The sequence below is a fragment of the Eurosta solidaginis genome, chromosome X, assembly GCF_040869045.1.
Source record: "Eurosta solidaginis isolate ZX-2024a chromosome X, ASM4086904v1, whole genome shotgun sequence".
Taxonomy (NCBI): Eukaryota; Metazoa; Arthropoda; class Insecta; order Diptera; family Tephritidae; genus Eurosta; species Eurosta solidaginis.
In genome coordinates this window covers 1,131,911-1,156,109 of record NC_090324.1, presented here as the reverse complement: position 1 = coordinate 1,156,109, position 24,199 = coordinate 1,131,911, and the positions used below count along the sequence as shown (strand labels likewise).

Sequence of the window (24,199 nt, the reverse complement as noted above, 5' to 3'; positions counted from 1 at the left end):
CAGTAAACGGTATCGAGTAAACTAGATAAAGTGAGTACTTCGGAGCTTTTACAAAAGTCCGATAATGTGATAAGAAGATAAATTGATATACAAATTACTAAAAAATTATAATATGCGATAATCCATTACAAAATATATAGTAATGAAACTTTACAAGTACGTTGAGTTTATGTGGAAAAATAAAAATTTGGTGTAATTTTGAAAAAAGTCGTGATACCGCCTACATTTAGAAGAAAAGATTTGTAAAGATTTTAAGCTTTTATATATACACTTCGTGAAAATAAGTTGCGTCGGCTTGCGACCACGCCCATTTTGAAAAAAAACTATACCGAAATGTCGAAAAATGGAAAATATGCTATAATTATAAGATGTATATTGTCAAGATGCTTGATATGTAGGTTGACTTTACGGCAAAAAATATAAATTTTCTATAATTTTGGAAAATGGGAGAGGTCCCGTTTACATTTACAAGAAGCAACTCAAAAAGTTTCGCAAGCCGCAAATCAAAATGAAGATACCATATTGAATTTCGGCAGGGAGGTTGCCTTTACTATTATATAAGTTGAGATTTTACTACATTAAATCCTTAAAAAAAATATTTTTTGTGGACACGAAGTCCGACTTTATTCGTTGACTTTCAAATTAGAACAGACTTTACAATTATTCTTAATTCTACTTTACGGCTAATTCTACATTTGTATGTTTGTCAGGTCACGTTGCACCTACATGTGCTGGGAATATTTGCCGGGTTTGTTGTAGCAGCGTCATCATATGTTGGTAGCGCGTGTGGTGTCGGTTGCCCATGGGAGACAATCAGGTTAAATGTTCGCATTGTCACTTGATATTGCTGTGATGCAATAATTTTGTTATTGCAACGTTTGTTATGTTAACTATCCCCCACTCAAGAATGAACGTCCTCGGTTATTAGAAGAACGGAAGATCATTGAACTTGATGTAGGTCGGGATTTTATTTGTCTGGCTGGGTAAAATCCCTGTAGGAACTTCAGCTTGAGCTGCTTGGCTTTTTTCAATGTATTCAATATTAATTGATTTACGTGTACGGATGATAATTAATATACCCACCAGCGCTATGATGGTTACGATTGTCAGTGTCCCAATAGAAAATATTGTCTTTCTCAAAAAATCAATTCGCTTTGTGTTTTTGATGAGTAGTTCTTGCAGAACTTCTAATAATGAAATGTCCATATGACATTTTTCAGCTGGGGTTAGCTGCAGGACTGAAGGTATGGCTTCAAATGGTTGGGATGCAATATTTCTGTATAACTGATTATTTATTTTTACTGTTGAATTATAAAATTGGATAAGGTATGCCCCATTAATTTCTTTTCTTTTCTTTCCTTTCCTTTCCTTTCTTTTCCTTTCCTTTCGATTACTCTACTTTACTTTTTTTCATTTCTTTTACTTTCATTTCCCTTCCATTGATTTTCCTTCCTTTCTTTTCCTTTCCTTTCCTTTCCTTACCTTTCCTTTTCCTACCTTTTTTTCATTTCATTTCCTTTTTTTTACGAGAAGCGTATGTTTTTTTTACCAGATTAGCCGTAGTATTTTTGAGAATTTTGGTTTGCAATGTTACTTTTTATAAGAACAAATAGCTTTTTATACATCAATAGCTGTATTTTCTTATATTTTTAAACATTACGTCCAAAAAGTACTTTAAAGCCATCTTAGAATAAATAAATAAATATAAATTAAAATTTTAGTTAGTTTTGAACTATGTAATTGTTTTTTAAGTTTTGTTCAGTATTGAAATTGTTCAATTTAGCAATATATTAATATTAATAAAAATTTTAACCTTTTTAAATAACTCTTTTTCTTACTAAGGTAAATATCGTTAAGTATGAACAACAAAAATTGTATATATTATTTTAACTGCTTATGTGGCTCATTTTCAACCACTGGGCGAACTCTAGTAATATATAAATTTATATTTGTGTGCTAACTACTTCTGTACATACAAAGTTACAAACATAAGTTCTTTCTGTTTGCTTTTTATGCAAAGAATATTCAATCTAACTATTCCAAAATTCGATGGAAATTATTTAAAATGGCAAGAGTTTTATGACTTGTTTACGCAACTTGTGATAAGCCAACAACTATCAAAAATCCAAAAGATGTATTATCTGAAGACTCTCGTGGTGGGGGAGGCTGGAAACGTCATTAAACATTTTGCCTCGACAGAACAAAACTTCGAGGCTGCCTGGTACGTGCTATAAGATCGTTATAATAGTGTCTATAGAAAACATTAAGAAGCTGCATGACACCACGAAGGAGTGTCTTTTAGCGCTAAAAAATTTCAAAATATACACTTCAACATGGGATCCGCTGCTGCTCCACCTCCTACTTAAAAAAATTAGATCAGCCAACACGTTTGCGCTACGAGCAATCGTTATCAAAACCATGTGAAGTACAAACAATTAAAGAGTTTCTGCAATTTCTGGAGAAGCACTTCCAATCCATGGAAGCCACGGGTGTCAAAAGTACCCTCCCTCAAACAAAGGTATGCACTTCAGTAACGGCAAAGAACAACAACGACGCTTGCAGCATGTGTAAACAGGGAAAGCACCAATTGTTTTCCTGCAGACAATTTCTCCAACAGTCCTCATCAGCGCGCTTTGAGTTCATAAAGAAGAAAAAGTTTTGTCACAACTGCCTCAAATCTGGACATTCTTCCAAGAACTATTTACTCAGAAGTTGTTTAAAATGCAAGAAAAAACACAAAACTTTGTTGCATTTCGAGGATACAAGCAAAGATACATCAAAATTATCAGTCACTCCTACAAGACCAAATGAGTTCAAAAATGCCAAATCTGTAACGATCAAAGCAACAATTCCCAACGAAGAAGCTAGATCGCTGGCAACCTCAAAACAAATAAGGACAAACACGTATGTGTTGCTCGGCACTGCCATGGTGAAATTCAGGGCCAATGGGACAGAAGTTCAGTGCCGTGCAATCTTGAATTAAGGTTCACAAGTGAACTTTGTTACGGAAAGAGTGGTTATCTGACCGAAACCATCATCAATTTCTATCAACGGCATAAGCTCAGGTAACACTAAAGTGCAACATCCAGTCAACATTGCGTTACATTCACGCATCAGCAGTTTTACCACATGGCTAGAGGCAGCAGTGTTACCTCACATCATATCTCCTCAACCCTCACAAGATATCAATATCGAAGGATGGAACATTCCTGCTAATATTACGCTAGCCGACCCATCATTTATTCACCCTGACAAGATTGACATACTACTGGGTGCTGAATTTCACAACCAGTTGATGGTAGTGGGGCAAATCAAACTATCCTCAGATTTACCCATTCTGCAAAATACCGTGTTGGGATGGATCACCGCCGGGAAAGTTGGTTCCAACTATGGGAACTTGAGAAAGTTGCAGCTGCAGGAAAGCAATTATCTACGACTGAAAAGCAGTGCGAAACTCATTTTGCCCAGAATAAAACAATCACTGAAAATGGAAGGACTATGCTCAAATTGCCATTTCACTACAGCGTGGAGGCGTTAGGTGGAATCTTATGGAATTGCCTATAATAGATTTCTTGCCTTGGAACGTCGATTTTAAAAATCTCCTGAGACAAGAAGTCAGTACATCAATTTTATGGAGGAATATGAAAGGTTGGGTCATATGACACAAGTTAATATTGATTCCACCAAGAAGCCTAGGTAATCCATTCCTCACCATTGCATCGCGAGGCCTGAAAGCCGCGCCACAAAATTAATAGTAGTATTTGATGCATCAGCAAAGTCAATCTCTGGAATGTCCCTGAACGACCTTATGTATACTGGTCCCACTGTTCAGAGCGATCTTTTCACAATTTTTCTTCGTTTTCGGTTGCCTAAATACGTGTTCAGCACAGATGTCGAGAAAATGTATCGACAGATGCTCATTAATCCGGAAGATAGGAAATTCCAACTCGTCATCTGGCGAAGGGAGCCAAGCATGTCAATAAGCCATTACCAATTAAACACCATCATTTATGGAACTAGATCTGCTCCGTATTTGGCGACGAAGTGCTTACAAAAAATTACAAAAGAAAATATGTTGCAATATCCGCTGGGCACACAGTTTCTACAGGACAACTTTTATGTGGATGACGGAATTGGTGGCTCAGACAACTTAAAAACAACAATTGAAATTCAACAGCAATTAATACACATTTTAAGGAAACATGGCCTTAATCTACAAAAGTGATACTCGAATCATTCACAATTACTGCAAAATATTGGTGCGGAGGACCAGGAAGTTGATGTAGACTTTGACAATGAAACCAGTCAAACAATCGAAACTTTGGGTTTGCCATGGATGCCTAAATTTGATCGATTTTGCGTAAAGGTGTGTCTGGGAGATTGCAATGTGATAACCAAACGGTCGGTGAGTTCAGATATAGCTAGACTCTTCGATCCATTGGGTATACTGGCACATATAGTGGTCACATCAAAAATATTTGTCCAAGATATCTGGCAACTGAAACTGGACTGAGATGAACCTTTGCCAGCAGAATTTAATGCAAAATGGACTTCATTCCGAGGTGACTTAGAAAAACTAAACAACATGCAAATTTCGAGGCACGTGTTAGAAGGACACATCCCAACAAAACTACAGTTACATGTAATCGCAGATGCATCCGAAAAGGCATATGGGGCTGCAATATATATAAGGTCGGAATTAAACGATGGACAAGTGATGGTAAAGTTTCTGTGTGCAAAATCACGAGTAGCACTCTTGAAGCGCCAAACTCTTCCGCGGTTGGTGCTCTGTGCATCAGTGGTTGGAGCTCAATTAAGCACAAGGATCAAAACGGACATAAAGCTAAATATTCCTACATACTATTGGACAGATTATCAAATATTCTTAGCATGGATTATCTCGTCGTCAGCATCTTACCAAACATTCGTAGCAACCCGAATCGCCATAATTCAGGAGTACACCATCGCTGAACAATGGAGGCATATAGGTTCAAAAGACAATCCAGCTGACGTTATATCACGAGGATTGCCGCCGGAAAAACTCAAAAACTGCAGCCTATGGTTTTATGGGCCCAAAGTACTACTTGAGCATGAAGATAATTGGCCATCAAAATATTCCAAGGAAATGACAACAATAGGCGAAACTATATACATATAAACAAATTTACTTCAGTTAGTGTGACATCAATGGTAGTTCAAGGAAGCGTGATTCAGAACATCCGACATAATGGCTCTTTCAAAACACTACAAAGAGTTGTAGGCTACATGCTAAGGTTCATCAGCAGAACCAGAAAATGTTCACAACAGTCGGGCATTCCTTTGACGGTGGATGAACTAAAAGCGGCACTGATGGTCATCGTTCAAACAATTCAACAGTTAGACTTTGGGGAAGAACATAAACAGCTCAAGAAATGCAACGAATTTGGCAAGAATAGTCCCTATCGTAGTCTGTCTCCCTTTTTGGACAACAATGATATCATACGCGTTGGAGGTCGTCTGCAAGCATCAGGAATTGCATTCGATGCCAAACATCCAATGTCACTTCCATACAACAACCCTATGACGAAAATATTAATGCAAATGATACATAAAGAAAACCGGCATTGTGAACCTCCAGCACTATTATCTTTTACAAGGCAACGATTTTGGCCAGTAAAGGGAAGACTCTTGGCCCGTTCAATTGTGAGGAAATGTGTTAGATGCAACAGCGCAAAACTGAGACTGCTGAGTCAAGTCATGGGCAACCTTCCATCAACAAGAGTAACTCCTGCACGACCATTCATCAATTCAGGCGTCGACTTCTGCGGACCGTTTTGGGTTCACTTCAAGATAAGAGGAAAGCGGCCACAAAAAGCTTATATAGCTGTGTTTTGCTGTTTCACAACTAAGGCGGTACATCTGGAGCTGGTAAGCGATCTAACAACTGGTGCATTAAGGCGATTCATAAGCAGAAGAGGACATTGCCTAAATCTGTATTGTGATAACGCAACAAATTTCGTAGGCGCAAGGAACCAGCTTGCCCAGCTCAACGAAGCGGTGCATAACAACTCGTCACGTCAATCTATCTTTAAACAATGTGCACAAAAAGAATTAAATTTCACTTCATACCTCCGAGAAGTCCACATTTTGGCAGATTATGGGAAGCGGCGGTTAAATCTGCAAAACAGCTCCTAGTCAGAAGCACCTCTACAGCATCCCTCACTTATGAAGAATTGGATACAGTCGGCATAGAGGTGGAAGGTATCCTCAATTCCAGACCAGTAACACCAATGGCCAAAGACCCTAACGATCTTACAGCTCTAACTCCATGCCATTTCCTTATAGGACAAAAAGAGGTGACTGTATCAAAAGCTTCTGGTAGTATTGTTAATATGGGCGGCGCCACGCCAATTTTACAAAATTGCAAATTATTATTATATAATGTACATCGCAATTTTTTTTATCCACTCGTCAGGTTTCACCACTTAATCAGTATTTTTTAAATATTGTTCCTCGTTCCCATTTTTGAAAGTAGACGTGGATATAATCTGATGTCGACCATTTTCAAAACTAATATACAAAACCAATATATAGCCGACGATGCTGTAAAAGCTGCTTACTCCATCCACCAAGATTTCACAGTAGAACGAAAAAGCTCTGTTGCATGACAAGTTAAATTGTATTGAAATTTTATGGAGTTATCAGCTTCTCATAATCTTAAAAACCATATGCAGAAATCGTCTTGCATTCCACATTATCAAAAAGTCGGTTTAAGTTAAACGCGGAGCTTTTACCGTGTTGACGCCGATGTGAATATTTTAATTCTCACGGTTTGGGAGGAATGCAATGCAACTAACAAAATTTATCTCTAATTTCGGCTGCATTCCTCACCAGACGTGACTTTGCTCTGTATCAAAAGCTTCTGGTAGTATTGTTAATATGGGCGGCGCCACGCCAATTTTACAAAATTGTAAATTATTATATAATGTACATCGCAATTTTTTTTATCCACTCGTCAGGTTTCACCACTTAATCAGTATTTTTTAAATATTGTTCCTCGTTCCCATTTTTGAAAGTAGACGTGGATATAATCTGATGTCGACCATTTTCAAAACTAATATACAAAACCAATATATAGCCGACGATGCTGTAAAAGCTGCTTACTCCATCCACCAAGATTTCACAGTAGAACGAAAAAGCTCTGTTGCATGACAAGTTAAATTGTATTGAAATTTTATGGAGTTATCAGCTTCTCATAATCTTAAAAACCATGTGCAGAAATCGTCTTGCATTCCACATTATCAAAAAGTCGGTTTAAGTTAAACGCGGAGCTTTTACCGTGTTGACGCCGATGTGAATATTTTAATTCTCACGGTTTGGGAGGAATGCAATGCAACTAACAAAATTTATCTCTAATTTCGGCTGCATTCCTCACCAGACGTATGACTTTGATCTATTCGTACATTCATACATACATATGTACATACATGCATCTCTAATTTCTTCTGCATTCTTCATCAAACTTGTGATTTTAATTTGGGCTTAGGTTGCAATTAAAGCGCGTGACCGGAGCATTCACACATACATACAACCATGGCCAGGTACTTTGGCGTACTTGTAGCCACATATAGAATTAATATAAATAAGCACATATTTTTATTCGATTTCAGTTTTAAGTCAACTATTCAATAAACATTATTCATACAAAACATAAGCTGTTTGCTGCTGATTGTGGTACAAACGGCTGCTGGGGTTGTTTTTATACTCAGTTGAGCAGAGCTCACAGAGTATATTAACTTTGATTGGATAACGGTTGGTTGTACAGGTATAAAGGAATCGAGATAGATATAGACTTCCATATATCAAAATCATCAGTATCGAAAAAAAATTCGATTGAGCCATGTCAGTCCGTCCGTCCGTCCGTCCGTCTGTCCGTTAACACGATAACTTGTAGGTATCTTGATGAAATTTGGTATGTAGATTCCTGGGCACTCATCTCAGATTGCTGTTTAAAATGAACGATATCGGACAATAACCACGCCCACTTTTTCGATATCGAAAATTTCGAAAAATCGAAAAAGTGCGATAATTCATTACCAGATACGGATTAAGCGATGAAGCTTGGTAGGTGAGTTGAACTTATGACGCAGAATAGAAAATTAGTAAAATTTTGGACAATGGGCGTGGCACCGCCCACTTTCGAAGAAGGTAATTTAGAAGTTTCGCAAGCTGTAATTTGGCAGTCGTTGAAGATATCATGATGAAATTTGGCAGGAACGTTACTCATATCACCATATGTCTGCTTAATAAAAATTAGGAAAATAGGAAAACGACCACGCCCACTTTTTAAAAATTTTTTTTTTTAAATTCAAATTTTAAAAGAAAAGTTAATATCTTTACAGTATATAAGTAAATTATGTCAACATTCAACTCCAGTAATGATATGGTGCAACAAAATACAAAAATAAAAGAAAATTTCACAATGGGCGTGGCTCCGCCCTTTTTCATTTAATTTGTCTAGGATACTTTTAATGCCATAAGTCTAACAAAAATTCACCAATCCTTGTGAAATTTGGTAGAGGCTTAGACTCTAGGACGATAACTGTTTTCTGTGAGAAAGGGCGAAATCGGTTGAAGCCATGCCCAGTTTTTATACACAGTCGACCGTCTGTCCTTCCGCTCGGCCGTTAACATGATAACTTGAGCAAAAATCGATATATCTTTACTAAAATCAGTTCACGTAATTATCTGAACTCACTCTGTATTGGTGTAAACAATGGCCGAAATCCGACTATGACCACGCCCACTTTTTCGATATCGAAAAATGAAAAATTTCATAATTATATACCAAATACGAAAAAAGGGATGAAACATGGTAATTGGATTGGTTTATTGACGCAAAATATTACTTTGGAAAAAACTTTGTAAAATGGGAGTGACACCTACCATATTAAGTAGAAGAAAATGAAAAAGTTCTACAAGGCGAAATCAACAGCCCTTGGAATCTTGGCGGGAATACTGTTAGGGGTATTGCATATATAAATAAATTAGCAGTACCCGACAGATGATTTTATGGATCACCTGGTCCACATTTTGGTCGATATCGCGAAAACGCCTTCACATATACAACTACCACCACTCCCTTTTAAAATTCTTATTAATACCTTTAATTTGACACCCATATTGTACAAACACATTATAGAGTCACCCCTGGTCCACCCTAATGGCGATATCTCGAAAAGGCGTCCACCTATAGACATAATGCCCACTCCCTCTTAAAATGCTCAGTAACACCTTTCGTTATTTACCCATATCGTACAAACATTCTAGAGTCACCCCTGGCCCATAATGGCAATATCTCAAAAAGGCGTCCACCTATAGACCTAATGCCCACTCCCTCTTAAAATGCTCAGTAACACCTTTCGTTTGATACCCATATCGTACAAACATTCAAGAGTCACCCCTGGCCCACCCTAATGGCGATATCTCGAAAAGGCGTCCACCTATAGACCTAATGCCCACTCCCTTCTAAAATGCTCAGTAACACCTTTCGTTTGATACCCATATCGTACAAACATTCTAGAGTCACTCCTGGCCCACCCTAATGGCGATATCTCGAAAAGGTGTCCACCTATAGACCTAATGCCCACTCCCTCTTAAAATGCTCAGTAACACCTTTCGTTTGATACCCATATCGTACAAACATTCTAGAGTCACCCTTGATCCACCTTTATGGCGATATCTCGAAAAGGCGTCCACCTATAGAACTAAGAATTACTCCCTTTTAAAATACTCATTACCACCTTTCATTTGATACCCATATCGAACAAACACATTCTAGAGTCACCGTTAAAGACTACACCCACTTTTATATAAAAGATTTTTAAAAGGGTCGTAGACGAAAATAATAAGCTATATCTTAGCAAAAAAGAGCTTTGTATCAATAGAATTTTACTTTCTAAATTGAATTATAACATTAAATAGGAAAACACTAAAATTTTTTAAAATGTGTGTGGCACCGCCCCTTTTATGACTAATCAATTTTCTATGTTTCGGGAGCCATAACTCGAAGAAAAATTAACACATCGTAATGAAATTGTGTACACATATTTTCCTTATGGCATAAATATTTCTGGTAAAAATGGACGGGATCGGTTAAAAACCACGGCCAGGTCTGGTGACCCCAAGCTCTTCATGGTACTTGGGGGTGGGGAGGGAGGGATGGCCTGAAGGTTCAATGTGGCCATATAAAGTGCAATTGCCCTGGGGCCCGGAAGGTTTTGGGGGCATGGCAAGCAAAGCAGTATTGACAGTACTCTAACTAGGATTTCATAGATGCATACATATTTTGTTGCTACAAAAAATTGTTTTAAAATTGAAAATCACTAAACTAAAATCACAAGCATCCAACCAAATACTCTGGGGCATAGTCATAGTCGAAATAAAATGTGATTTTAAGTTAGATAAACGTTTTTGACACAATTTTATAAGCTCTATCTTTCAAAAATGCCTCAACTAACTTAAGATCCCATTTTATTTCGACTATAACTATGCCCCTATCGTTTTGGTCGTATTGCTTTTTCATTTTTGTAAAAAGCCAGCGATATCTGTAAATACAGGCTGATAATAAACTTGAGCGTTAATTTGAAAAAATTAGTACACTTAACTTGTTTTGCGAAGCGCAAATTTGTGCAAACATATGATTATGCCGTGGATAAGCTTACATAGGTCATTGATGAGTTGAAAAAGTTCAGGGATCAATGGTCGATCATACTTCAAGAATGTAAGGTTCTGGCAGGGAGTATAGGAGTTGTGAATACCTTCGCAGAGAAAAGAAGGAAGATAAGAAGGCGCCAGTTCGATGAATTACCTGATGAATTACCTGACGAATCACCTGAGTGTGATTCCGAAACTCAATTCAAACAGCAAGTTTTTTACGTTCTTTTGGATTGCTTGATTGGTAACATGACAAGGCGTTTCGAAGCCGTAAATGACATTGCGATTAAATTTAGTTTTTTGTGGAATTATCAGGATCTGACGGAAGAAGAGCTCAGAGAAAAGGCAGCGGCATTTTGCACGATTTAATAAAAAAAAAATGTAAGGCGCGATAACCTCCGAAGAGATCTAAGGCCGAGCTTCTCTTCCAATTTGCGTCGTGCTCCTCTTGATTTTTCCCTACAAATTGGCCGGACGGGACCTACATGTTTTTATGCCGACTCCGAACGGCATCTGCAAGGCAGATGAGTTTTCACTGAGAGCTTTTCATGGCAGAAATACAATCGGAGCGCTTGCCAGACACTGCCGAGGGGTGACCCCGCTTAGAAAAATTTTCTTCTAATTGAAAAATCTTATTTCTAAAATTTTGATGTTGCTTTGCCCGGGAGTTGAACCCAGGGAATACGGTGTGATAGGCGGAGCACGCTACCATCACACCACGGTGGCCACAATTTATGGCATCGTTATTTCTACGGATCTGATAGATGAAATCATTCATCTCAAAGCCATCCACTTAGCAAATTTGGGATGTGATTCGCTGCCACCATTTCAACTTCTGAACAAATTTCATGACTTGAAGATGGAATATTATTTCCTAACATCTGCATAGCATTAAGAATATTTTGCACACTTCCAGTCAGTGTTGCTTAAGGGGAGCGTTCCTTTAGTCTATTGTCTCGCGTGAAAAATTTTTTACGTTCTACTTTGAGCCAAAATCGCTAGACAAGCCTTGGAACATTGGCGTTGGAGTCCAGCCTTGCTCGCAGTATTAGTTTTGAATCGATAATTTCCATATACGCAGATCAAAAAGCACGGAAGGTTTTCCATGGCTGATTCAAGCTCTTAAAATGTAGGTACATATTTATAAAAATTTAATGTAAGCAATCAAATAATGAAATCTAGCATTTCATTTATGTAAGTGCTCCAGTAAATCTTATTTTATATGAAATAAAACTGAAAATGTGAATTGAAAAATGTATGTATGTTATGTAATTTTTTACTGGATTGAGTTTATTATTTAGGGGCCCGTGAATGCGAACTGTCCCAGGGGCCCGGCTCGGCTCTCTGCGGCCCTGGCTGTATGCCTACTTTTATTACACTGGTCGAGGGCCAAAATTTACCAGAGACGCCGTTATGAAATTCGTATGTAAAACCACCCCCTGATTTCGAAAATCGAGATCATTTTTGATTCTATGGTACCGTTTTTGAGATATTTGCAATTTACCGTTATTCGAAAAAACCAAAAAGGTGGCTCCCTTTAATTACGTATATCTCACGAATGGGTCAAGCAATTGCAAATAAGTTTACAGAATCGGAAAGACGATAATATTTTCTATAAATGCATCATACATTGTTTTTTGCTCAACCATATAGTTTTCGAGATATTAGCTCATCATTTCAGATTTTTGTTTTTTTTTTATGAAAAAATATGAAAAAAATTACTTTTTGCGAGGGCAGCATTCCAAAACCACAACTTTTTTCCAAATATTTTTTATATACGTAAAGCTCCGTTTAATTGGAAAAAAGATAAGCTATCATCGAAGAAAATCGATGCAAAACTACGTAAGTTATAAGCGATCAAATAAAAATACCCAGGTTGCGCAACTTCAATGTATGTATACATACATATATTAAAGGTATAAAGTGCAAATGGGATATTATCCGGATAAACGAATAACACCATAACAATGATAATAATTTTTCTTTAAATAAATCAAATAGTACTTTTAATACTCGAATTGTTTTATAGTAGGTAGAGTGGTTGCATCGAAAGGAAGAGTGGTTGGGTTCGAAAGCTGCTGTAGGCATGTAGTTATAAACATGTATTTCCGTCACTTATGGGTAAGTATGCAGGTAGATTTTCAAAATTATAAGACACAGAAAATTTTTAAAGCCTACATCTAAAGCAGGTAGTATTTTCTTTTCCCGGCTTCGTATAAAAAGGAACCTTTCTGTCTAGGTAAGATTTGATTTTTTAAATTTTATTCTTGTTCCGAGTATAAATATGAGTTAATGCGCCTTGAAACTTCATAACATCTGCAAGGCTCGCCGGAGATAGTTCAGTTCATAAGTCAAATTTCAAAACCGTGATTTAGTAAAAAAAATAAAATGAGTAAAAGGACGCGAGAATTTGAGTGTAATAACGATCCAGATATGTTCTGTTTCATGTGTGGCCAATATACTATCATAAGGCGACGACGAGTGTTCTCAGATCATATCAAAACTTTATACTCCAAGTATTTTGGCATTGAGCCTAAAAATGCTGAAAAACCATGGACACCGAACACTTTGTGTACATCGTGTCGAGTAGAATTGATTCAGTCGGAATTCGGACAACAAATAAAATTTGATACACCAATGATATGGAGAGAACCTACTTGCCATTCAATAGAGTGTTATATTTGTCAAACAAAAGTACTTGGCGTTGGCCAGCGTACCTACAGTGACATTACCAGTACTACATTCATCGGCTGTTGCGGATCCAGTTCCATTGTCAACAGTAACATCTGAGTGCGGGGAATCAAGTTGTACTGAATTTCGCATGGGAAAGGAGAGAAACGTTCAAGCACAACTTAATGATTGGATAAGAGATTTGGAACTATCGAAGGAAAAGGCCGAGATCCACACTTCTCGTATCCAACAATTTAAATTTGTATCATCCGATGTTAAGGTGATATATTGTAGAACTCGTCACGAACCATTTTCCAAACACTATACCAAGAAAGACAGTATATGCTACTGCAACGACATTCCTGGTTTATTCAAAGAGTTTGGTCAAATATATGATTCAAAAGAGTGGGATTGTTCATAGACAGCAATAAACTGAGATTAAAGGCTGTATTATTGCATATTGGTAACAAAAAGCCTTCTATCCCGCTAGCACATGCAGTAAATACAAAGGAAACCTACGAGGAAATGCAAAAACTACTCAAATTTATCAAATATGAAGAGCATGATTGGCAAATATGTTCTGATCTCAAAGTCGTTGCAATGCTATGCGGTCTACAAAGTGGCTACACCAAGCACTGCTGCTTCCTCTGCAAGTGGGATAGCCGAGCTCGTAAGGACCACTACGTCAGAAAGGATTGGCGGGAAAGAGTCGAGTTTACCGTTGGTGTGGATAACATCAAATACACCCCTCTTGTCAAGAAAGAGAAAATCATACTTCCACCTTTACACATCAAGCTCGGTCTCATTAAAAACTTTGTTAAGGCTTTGGACAAAGAAGGCGAAGCATTCGACTATTTTAAAACAATTTTTCCAGATATTTCTCAAGCCAAGATAAAGGAAGGTATTTTTGTCGGACCACAAATAAAAAAGTTGATCAACAATAATCAATTCAAAGGACTACTCTCATCAGTTGAGGCAGCAGCGTGGGAATCCTTTGAAAACATCGTTGCTTCTTTTCTCGGTAGACACAAAAGCCCTAACTACGAGCAGATAGTGAACGACTTAATCAATAATTATGCGAAAATGGGTAAATATTAAAGGGTTATTAAAATTAATTTCCCAAAATTCTATAACTTGTTTACCTAACTAATATTTTCTTTCCAGGCGTAAATATGTCGTTAAAAATTCACTTTCTGCACTCACATTTGAGCTTTTTTCCGGCAAATCTTGGCGACGAAAGTGACGAACATGGCGAAAGGTTTCATCAGCAAATGAAATTAATTGAAAATCGATATCAAGGATTCTGGGACGTCGCAATGATGGGTGATTACTGCTGGTTTCTCATAAGAGAAACCGATCCTAAACTGAATAAGCGTCAAAGTCGAACACATAATTATTTCGAATACATAGTAAAATAAAATTAAGATAAAGATTGTTAGAATATAGTACAAACATAAATAAATTAAAAAAAAAAGTTAAAAATATGGGTAATTTCATTCATAAATTGAACTTTTAACTAAATAGAAACATAGCATAGCTAGATATTTCACTCTTCTTTATACCATACATACGTTTTGAGGTATACGTTGAAATTGCGCAACCTGGGTATTTTTATTTGATCGCTTATAACTTACGTAGTTTTGCATCGATTTTCTTCGATGATAGCTTATCTTTTTTCTAATTAAACAGAGCTTTACGCAAATAAAAAATATTTGAAAAAAAAGTTGTGGTTTTGGAATGCTGCCCTCGCAAAAAGTAATTTTTTTCATATTTTTTCATAAAAAAAAAACAAAAATCTGAAATGATGAGCTAATATCTCGAAAACTGTATGGTTGAGCAAAAAACAATGTATGATGCATTTGTAGCAAATTTTATCGTCTTTCCGATTCTGTAAACTTGTTTGCAATTGCTTGCGTTCGTGAGATATACGTAATTAAAGGGAGCCATCTTTTTGGTTTTTTCGAATAACGGTAAATTGCAAATATCTCAAAAACGGTACCATAGAATCAAAAATGAACTCAATTTTCGAAATCATGGGGTGATTCTACATACGAATTTCATAACGGCGTTTCTGGTAAAGAAAAAAAGTTGAAATTCGTGGTCCAGTGTTATCAGTGATTAAAGGCAGATGCAAAGAGAAGAAGAAGCAACCTGTCCCCAGTTCTACAGTAATAACTCCATCCGATATGACCGAAAGACCCACACCAATGCCACGGCACTCTAGAGATGTTATGGATTTTACGATAAACATTTAATACAGAACGGGCCCGGTAATCGAGCTGCGCTCATCGGGGGGAGGATGTTGACGCCGACGTGAATATTTTAATTCTCACGATTTGGGAGGAATGCAATGCAACTAACAAAATTCATCTCTAATTTCGGCTGCATTCTTCACCAGACGTGTGACTTTGATCTGTTCGTACATACATACATACATACATACAGACATATGTACATACATGCATCTCTAATTTCGGCTGCATTCTTCATCAAACGTGTGATTTTAATTTGGGCTTAGGTTGCAATTAAAGCGTGTGACCGGAGCATCCACACATACATACAACCCTGGTAAGGTACTTTGGCGTACTTGAAGCCACATACGGAATTAATATAAATAAGCACATATTTTTATTTGATGTTAGTTTTAGTCAACTATTCAATAAACATTATTCATACAAAACAAATTGTTTTGTACAAATATAAAGTGTAGCTATTGTTTTCTTGGAAAACAATCTACCAACTTCTACCACTATTTTAATTTTTCGTCTACCAATATTCTCTTTTTAAGGGTCCGTGCACTGCTTCACCCTTCCTATATCGTCGCTCCAGCAGAGAAGCGCCATTCGCCGCTAAGCTTTGCGAAAGCAGTACTGCTTTGGCCACTGTTAAAGAATTAGAGGAAAAAGTTCCAGATGTGACAGAAAAGCTTAAAATTCTCTTCGGTGATCTCTCTTCTAAGGTAACTGAGATAGAGGAGGAGCTGGTGAAGCGGATTGACACTAAAATGACTGTGTGTGTGTATAAAATTGACGAGCCCGTAATAAAGATTAGTGTGCTTGAAACTGAAGGTAAAAAAACGTGAGGGTAAGATTGCAGAGCTGCGGAGGATTGTTGAAAATACGCTGTGAAAAACAAGCAATTCTGTGAAATTTCCTGGTGGTGCTGTTGCGTTCGGTGTGCCTTTCGTGGAGAGAGAAATTTTAAAAGGCATTTCTAACCAGATTTGCATGTCGATTGATTTTATGGTTCCGAAAATAAGTGACATTTTCCTCACAAAAAATTCTTCTTGTCAGCCTAATTACTATTATTACAAAATTTCACTCTCCGCATGATCGAAATTAAACCCTAAGTGCTTTCTCTGCCTTCCGTAAGAGTAACAACTCGCCCATCCCGCTTAGTTCCGTTGGGTTTGACGGAAGTTTTATTTTATATGAGAGCCTCTCTAAATTAAGGCGCGATGGCAAGGTGCGGGGGTATTTACTCTCAATGGAGTTGTTTATGTGCGATGTGAAAAGAGTGAATGGTGACAAATTAAATTATGCTAGATAGGTCTCTGAGAACTTCCTGATTGATATTATTTGTGGGTTAGACACTTAGTTCGGTGCTAGACTAAGTGAGTTCCAAACTAGTGAAAATAACTATAGCTTGTTACGTAATGATCGACCTGAAAAAAGCGGTGTAAGGTTGCAATATATTTTAGATGTGGTTTACATATGTATGAAACAATTACATAAGTCAACTGGAAACGGCACTGAGTTTCTATTTGCTGAAATATCTGGAAAAAATCGAATAACTCTTGTATCTTGTGAAGATAATTAATTTCAACCCGTTTTTTGACATTTTGTCTTCGTTGCTCGGTGAATACGCCAATCTTATCTAATCTAATAGCTAATATCTAATCTAATCTAATATTTATCTAATATCTAATCTAATCTAATATCTAATCTAATATATATTATAAATGGGAAAGTTTGGATGTTAAGATGTTTGGATGTTTGGATTTTTGGATGTTTGTCCAGACGTTTGTCTTTGTGACTCAATAACGCAAGAACGGCTGGACCGATTTGGATGAAATTTTGCACACATATAGCCAATAGTCTAGAAGGATCTACTAGCTATATATTTTTCAAAAGGGGCGTGGTCCCCGCCCCCCAGGAACAGTTATAATTTAATTATTATATTTTTTCGTCTTTGCGACTGAATCACGCCAGAATGGCTACACGGATTTTGATGAAATTTGGGACACAGACAATAGTCTACTAGCGAAATTTTTTTCGAACATGGAAAGAGGGGTGGGGGTCCCACGACCCCTTCTAGAAATTATTTTTCATAATTTTTACACATTATAACTTTACGTATACTGGCCTTCACCAATATCACAGACTCAAGGTGTCAAATAAGTCGAGGGCTTACAAAGTAAGCAGTGACACCCTCCGCCCGCCCCCCTTTATCTCCCCCTCTGGTGTAAAATCCATAAATTGTTATAACTCAATCTAAATTTTCTCCTAAATCAATAGTTTTTGGTATCTGGTACATACAGAACGAGATCTAGACAATTTTGGAGGAACGATCAGTGGTCCTCTCCTCTACTTCCGCCATCCGCCCTCCATCAATTGTTCTTATTAGCACGCTTTTATTAGCTTTACCTGTATGTTTCTATCTAACTTTTTATTCGCTCCAATGCGCCTGCTGCCTTATTAACATGGTTTTATAATTAGCTTCACCTTATTTGTAATCCCGTAAGGGTCATATCGAGACCCTTCCGGGATCATTTCTGGATGGTTTTCGGGATCGGTCCGGGATTACGCCGGGGTAATTTCGGGACTTTTTCGGGACTATTTCGGGATCATTTTGGGACCCTTCCGGGATCATTTATGTATAGTTTACGGGATCCGTCCGGGATCCCGTCGGGGTTATTTTGGAACATTTTCGGGACTATTCCGGAATCAGTTCGGGACTATTTCGCGATCATTTGGGGACCCTTCCGGAATCATTTCTGGATGGTTTTCGGGATCCGTGCGGGATCTCGTCGGGGTCATATGGGGACTTTTTCGGGATCATTTGGGGGCTCTTCCGGCATCATTTCTGGATGGTTTTCGGGATCCGTCCGGGATATCGTCGGGGTCATTTGGGGACTTTTTCGGGATCATTTGGGGGCTCTTCCGGCATCATTTCTGGATGGTTTTCGGGATCCGTCCGGGATCTCGTCGGGGTCATTTGGGGACTTTTTCGGGATCATTTTGGGGCTCATCCGGCATTATTTCTGGATGGTTTTCGGGATCCGTCCGGGATCCCGTCGGGGTCATTTCGGGACTTTTTCGCGACTAATACGGGATCATTTGGGAACCCTTTCGGCATCATTTCTGGATGGTTTTCGGGATCCGTCCGGGATCCCGTCGGGGTCATTTCGGGACTTTTTCGCGACTAATACGGGATCATTTGGGAACCCTTTCGGCATCATTTCTGAATGGTTTTCGGGATCCGTCCGGGATCCCATTAGGGTAATTTCGGGACTATTAGGGGATCATTTGGGAACCTTTCCGGCATCATTTCTGGATAATTTTCGGGATCCGTCCGGGATGCCGACGAGGTCATTCTGGGACTATTTCGGGATCATTTGGGATACCTACCGGCATCATTTCTGGATGGTTTTTGGGATTCGTCCGGGATCCCGTCGTGGTCCTTTCGGGACTTTTTTTTCGACTAATACGGGATCATTTGCGGACCCTTTCGGCATCATTTCTGGATAGTTGTCGGGATCCCGTCACGGCCATTTCGGGACTATTAGGGGATCATTTGAGGACCTTTCCGGCATCATTTCTGTATTGTTTTCGGAATCCTTTCGGGATCCCGTCAGGGTCATTTTGGGACTTTTTCGGGGCTAATACGGGATCATTTGGGGATCCTCTAGGGGTCGTTTCGTGACTTTTTCTGTTTTATTTCGGGATCATTTGGGGACCCTTCCGGCATAATTTCTTGATGGTTTGCCGGATCCATCAGGGTCATTTCGGGACCATTTTGGGATCATTTGGGGACCCTTCCGAGATCATTTCTGGATCCGTCCGGGATGCCGTAGGAGCCATTTCGGGATTTTTTGTTAATTTTTCGGGATCATTTCTGGATCTGTGCGGGATCCCATCTGGGTCATTTCCGGACTATTTCGGGATCATTTTGGGATCCTTCCGGAATCATTTCTGTATGGTTTTCGCGATCCGTCGTTGATTCCCTCGGAGCCATTTCGGAACCTTTTCTGGAGTATGTCGGGGTCATTTGGGGACTTTTTCGGGATCATTTGGGGCTCTTCCGGCATCATTTCTGGATGGTTTTCGGGATCCGTGCGGGATCTCGTCGGGGTCATTTGGGGACTTTTTCGGGATCATTTGGGGGCTCTTCCGGCATCATTTCTGGATGGTTTTCGGGATCCGTCCGGGATATCGTCGGGGTCATTTGGGGACTTTTTCGGGATCATTTGGGGGCTCTTCCGGCATCATTTCTGGATGGTTTTCGGGATCCGTCCGGGATCCCATCAGGGTAATTTCGGGACTATTAGGGGATCATTTGTGGACCTTTCCGGCATCATTTCTGGATAATTTTCGGTATCCGCCCGGGATGCCGAAAAGGTCATTTCGGATTATTTCGGGATCATTTGGGATACCTACCGGCATCATTTCTGGATGGTGTTTGGGATTCGTCCGGGAGCCCGTCGGGGTCATTTCGGGACTTTTTCTCGACTAATACGGGATCATTTGCGGACCCTTCCGGTATAATTTCTGGATAGTTGTCGGGATCCGTTCGGGATCCCGTCACGGTCATTTCGGAACTATTAGGGGATCATTTGAGGACCTTTCCGGCATCATTTCTGGTTAGTTTTCGGGATCCTTTCCGGGTCCCATCAGGGTCATTTCGGGACTTTCGGCATCATTTAAGATTGGTTTTCAGGATTCGTCCGGGATCCGTCAGGGTAATTTCTGGACTTTTCCCAGACTATTTCGGGATAATTTTGGGACCCTCCCAAGATCATTTCTGGATGGATTTCGGGATCTGTCCGGGATGCCGTCAGGGTCATTTTGGGACTATTAGGTGATCATTTGAGGACCTTTTCGGCATCACTTCTGGATGGTTTTCGGTATCCGCTCAGGATCCCGTCGGAATTATTGCGGGACTTTTTCGGGATCATTTGGTGTCCCTTCCGGCATCATTTCTGGATGGTTTTTGGGAGTCGTCCGGCATCCCGTCGGGTTCATTTCGGGACTTTTTCTCGACTAATACGGCATCATTTGCGGGCCCTTTCGGCATCATTTCTAGATAGTTGTCGGGATCCGTTCGGGATCCCGTCAGGGTCTTTTCGGAACTATTAGGTGATCATTTGAGGACATTTCCGGCATCATTTCTGGATAGTTTTCGGGATCCTTTTGGGGGCCAGTCAGGGTCATTTCGGGACTTTTTCGGGATCATTTAGAGATGGCTTTCAGGATTCGTCCGGGAACCCGTCAGGGTAATTTCTGAACTTTTCCGAGACTATTTCGGGATAATTTTGGGACCTTCCCAAGATCATTTCTGGATGGATTTTGGGATCAGTCCGGGATGCCGTCAGGGTCATTTTGCTATTAGGTGATCATTTGAGGACCTTTCCGGCATCACTTCTGGATGGTTTTCGGTATCCGATCAGGATCCCCTCGGAATCATTGCGGGACTTTTTCGGGATCATTTGGGGTCCCTCCCAAGATCATTTCTGGATGGATTTCGGGATCTGTCCGGGATCCCGTCAGGGTCATTTAGGGGTGCGTTCGAGATCCCGTCAGGGTCATTTCGGGACTTCTTCAAGACTATATCGGGATCATTTCTGGATGGTTTATGGGATCCGTCCATGACCCCTTAAGGGTCATTTCGGGACTATTAGGTGATCATTTGAGGACCTTTCCGGCATCACTTCTGGATGATTTTCGGTATCCGTTCGGGATCCCGTCGGAATCAATGCGGGACTTTTACGGAATCATTTGGGATTCCTTCCGGCATCATTTCTGGATGGTTTTCGGGATTTGTCCGGGATCCCGTCGGGGTTATTTCGGGACCTTTTCGGGGCTAATACGGGATCATTTGGGGATCCTCTAGGGGTCGTTTCGTGACTTTTTCTGTATTATTTCGGGATCATTTTGGGACCCTTTCGGCATAATTTCTTGATGGTTTGCCGGATCCATCAGGGTCATTTCGGGACCATTTTGGGATCATTTGGGGACCCTTCCGAGATCATTTCTGGATCCGTCCGGGATGCCGTAGGAGCCATTTCGGTATTTTTTGTTACTTTTCCGGGATAGTTTTTGCACCCTTCCGGGATCATTTCTGGATCTGTGCGGGATCCCATCTGGGTCAATTCCGGACTATCTCGGGATCATTTTGGAATCCTTCCGGAATCATTTCTGTATGGTTTTCGCGATCCATCGTGGATCCCCTCGGAGCCATTTCGGAACTTTTTTTGGAGTTAGTCGGGATAATTTAGGGACCCTTCCTGGATATTTTCTGGATGGTTTTTGAGGTCCGCCCGGGAGCCCGTCAGGGTCATTTCGGAACCTTTTCGGGATCATTTTGGAACACCTTCAGGGATCATTTCTGTGTGGTTCTCTGGATACGTCTAGAATCGTGTCGCTCTCATTTCGGGTTTTTTGGGACTATTCAGGGAACTTTTGGAGACCCTTTCGGGGCATTTCTGGATGGTTTTCGGGATCCGTCCGCGATAGCGTTGGCGTCATTTCGTAGCTTTTTCTGGATAATTTCGGGATCATTTGGGATCCTATCAGGTTATCAGCTCATTTAGTTCTTTTTTTTACTCAATTACAAAAATAAAATGCATTAGACAGAAAACAAAATTTTAAACAGATAATAAGCAGGCTAACGCGAATAGCCCATATATTTAAAATTGTCCTTGCGGACGGGGCCGCGGGTAAAGGCTAGTATATTATAAATGGCAAAGTTTGGATGTGAAGATGTTTGGATGTTTGTCCAGACGTTTGTCTTTGTGACTCAATCACGCAAGAACGGCTCTACCGATTTGGATGAAATTTTGCACACGTATAGCCAATAGTCTAGAAGGATCTACTAGCTATATATTTTTCAAAAGGGGGGAGGTCCCCGCCCCCTAGGAACAGTTATAATTTAATTATTATATTTTTAAGTCTTTGCGCCTGAATCACGCCAGAACGGCTACACGGATTTTGATGAAATTTGGGACACAGACAGTAGTCTACTAGCGAAATTTTTTCGAACGTGGAAAGAGGGGTGGGGTCCCACGACCCCTTCGAGCAATTACTTCTAAATAATTTTTACACATTATAACTTTACGTATACTGGCCTTCACCAATATCACAGACTCAAGGGGTCAAATAAGTCGAGGGCTTACAAAGTAAGCAGTGACACCCTCCGCCCCCTCCCCTTTATCTCCCCCTCTGGTGTAAAATCTATAAATTGTTATAACTCAATATAAATTTTCTCCTAAATCAATAGTTTTTGGTATCTGGCACATACAGATCGAGATCTAGACAATTTTAGAGGAACGATCAGTGGTCCTCTCCTTCTACTCCCGCCATCCGCCCTCCTTTATTTGTGTTTATTAGCACGCTTTTATTAGCTTTACCTGTATATTTCTATGTAACTTTTCATTCGCTCCAACGCGCCTGCTGCCTTATTAACATGGTTAGGGTCGTATCGAAACCCTTTCGGGATCATTTCTGGATGGTTTTAGGGATCCGTCCAGGATCCCGCCGGGGTCATTTCGGGACTTTTTCGGGACTATTTCGAGACTTTTTCGCGATCGTTTTGCGACCCTTCCGGGATCATTTCTGTATAGTTTTCGGGATCCGTCCGGGATTCCGTCGGGGTATTTTCGGGATCATTTGCGTACCTTTGAGAGATAAATTCCTGATGGTTTCCGGGATAACTACGGGACCTTTCGGAGTTATTTTGGGTCCCCTCCGTAATCATTTCTAGATGGTTTTCGGTATCCGTCCGGGATCCCGTCGGGGTCATTTCGGAACTTTTTCGCGATCATTTGGGGTCCCTTCCGGCATCATTTCTGGATGGTTTTCGGGGTTCGTCCGGGACCCGTCGGGGTAATTTTAGGACTTTTTCCGGATCATTTGGGGTACCTTCCGGCATCATTTCTAGATGGTTTTCGGGATCCCGTCGGGGTCACTTCGGGACTTTTTCTCGACTGATTAGGGCTCAAATGGGGACCCTTTCGGCATCATTTCTGGATAGTCTGCGGGATCCGTCCGGGATCCCGTCAGGGTCATTTCGGAACTATTAGGGGATCATCTGAGCACCTTTCCGGCATCATTTCTGGATAGTTTTCGGGATCCGTCCGGGATCCCGTCGGGATCATTTCGGGACTTTTTCGGGGCTATTTCGGGATCATTTGGGGTATTTTCCGACATCATTTCAATATGGTTTTCGGGATCCATCCGGGATTCCGTCGGGGCCATTTCGTGACTTTTTCGGGATAATTTGGTGTGCCTTCCGGCATAATTTCTGGATGGTTTTCGGGATCCTTCAGGAATCCCGTCGGGGCCATTCCTGTACTTTTTCGGGGACTAATACGGGATGATTTGGGGAGCCTTTCGGTATCATTTCTGGATGGTTTTTCCGGGATCTGTACGGGAACCAATAAGGGTAATTTCGGGACTTTTCGGGACTATTTCTGTTTAATTAGAAAAAAGATAAGCTATCATCGAAGAAAATCGATGCTAAACTACGTAGGTTATAAGCGATCAAATACAAATACCCAGGTTGCGCAACTTCAATGTATGTATACATACATATATTAAAGGTATAAAATGCAAAT

At 39.9% G+C, this 24,199-nt stretch overlaps 1 protein-coding gene across 1 annotated transcript in view; it reads left to right on the top strand.

Annotated features, from left to right (window-relative positions):
* Ca-alpha1D (Ca[2+]-channel protein alpha[[1]] subunit D) overlaps window positions 1-24,199 on the top strand; it is a 6,221,746-nt gene that overhangs the window by 5,893,011 nt on the left and 304,536 nt on the right. The gene's annotated exons all lie outside the window — the stretch shown is intronic.